Genomic DNA, 1992 nt, shown 5'->3' on the forward strand with positions numbered 1-1992 from the left:
CAAATTGTAATCTAGAAATGAAATGGAAATCCAGAACAATGGCTTTTCGTGGATTGTGGGTCGATGATTTGTCCATCATAATTTTGTGTTTTATTATGGGTTTCTCATAATTTTAAGCCAAATCATAAATTTGCCTAATATGTATTTCCATAGTGTTTATCTATTTCCATACAAAAATGATATGGCAGCACTGAAATAATTAAATATTCCAATATTGAATTACCTCGACTCTTAAAATCTATTTTATTATATTATATGGTGATGCTATTAAATTACATAAAATGTAAACATATAAAGGATTATTGTCCTTTACCGAAAAACCTGTTTCAATCCTTACTACATTATATAGTATTATATGGTGATGCTATTAAATAACATGAATTTAAAAATATTGTAACGTTTTTCCTCCGCCTGTCTCTACTGTGTACTATGCACGTTTTATCGGGTCCCTTTTTAGCCCGGTAGCAATCTCATTCGTTAGGCCTAGAGCATGGCTAGCCTAGTTATTCATTATAGAATTAAAAAGTAAGGTACTCAGCTTGTCGGAAGGAGTATGCTCCTTCAAATAAACGGACCACCGGAAGAGTCCCACAACCTAGTTTGTTTTATGGACAGATTGGAAGTTTAATCTCGCTAGGATAGCCTATCAGGTTCCCAGGTTCTCTCGATCCGTCTAGGTCTCAACAACACGTACATACACTAATTATTGCTATGTAAATGAAGGACTGTGTGATTATGACAGGTAGCGTCAGGTTCAGTGACAGTGATATTCCGTCGGCTTCATGTACAATGTAAATAGATACTGTAAATCTTCTAATTGTTTTTTAGAGTGGGTTAATATTAGAGTAGTGGGTTACTATTAGAGTAGTGGGTTACTATTAGAGTAGTGGGTTACTATTAGAGTAGTGGGTTACTATTAGAGTAGTGGGTTACTATTAGAGTAGTGGGTTACTATTAGAGTAGTGGGTTACTATTAGAGTAGTGGGTTACTATTAGAGTAGTGGGTTACTATTAGAGTAGTGGGTTACTATTAGAGTAGTGGGTTAATATTAGAGTAGTGGGTTACTATTAGAGTAGTGGGTTACTATTAGAGTAGTGGGTTACTATTAGAGTAGTGGGTTAATATTAGAGTAGTGGGTTACTATTAGAGTAGTGGGTTAATATTAGAGTAGTGGGTTACTATTAGAGTAGTGGGTTACTATTAGAGTAGTGGGTTACTATTAGAGTAGTGGGTTAATATTAGAGTAGTGGGTTAATATTAGAGTAGTGGGTTACTATTAGAGTAGTGGGTTACTATTAGAGTAGTGGGTTACTATTAGAGTAGTGGGTTACTATTAGAGTAGTGGGTTACTATTAGAGTAGTGGGTTAATATTAGAGTAGTGGGTTAATATTAGAGTAGTGGGTTACTATTAGAGTAGTGGGTTACTATTAGAGTAGTGGGTTACTATTAGAGTAGTGGGTTACTATTAGAGTAGTGGGTTACTATTAGAGTAGTGGGTTACTATTAGAGTAGTGGGTTACTATTAGAGTAGTGGGTTACTAGAGTAGTAGGTTACTTTTACTAATCTTAAATTAGGCACCTGAAAATAGTAACCCACCCCAACTTTTCCGGTCAGCAAATCATACCAAAATAATAAAACAGTATGAATAAATAAATTTGTTTGAACTCTAACTTTATTTTGTAAACTAAAAAACACTCAATCCTTCCCACTCCCAAGATTAACATGCATATCTCCTTGTCTTCAAAATATGGCTGCATCATAAACGACCAGTCTTCACAAATGTCATTTTGTCAATAGTTTTTCTGACTCTAATATTAACCCCCATGGGTTATTATTAGAGTAGTGGGTTATTATTATAGATTGACTTATAAGTGTGGGTTACTATTAGAATCCTTCCCACTCCCGAGATTAACATGTATTATCTCCTTGTTTTCAAAATATGGCTGCATCATAAACGACCAGTCTTCATAAATGTCATTTTGTCAATAG

Source organism: Antedon mediterranea, chromosome 1, assembly GCF_964355755.1.
Source record: "Antedon mediterranea chromosome 1, ecAntMedi1.1, whole genome shotgun sequence".
Taxonomy (NCBI): domain Eukaryota; kingdom Metazoa; phylum Echinodermata; class Crinoidea; order Comatulida; family Antedonidae; genus Antedon; species Antedon mediterranea.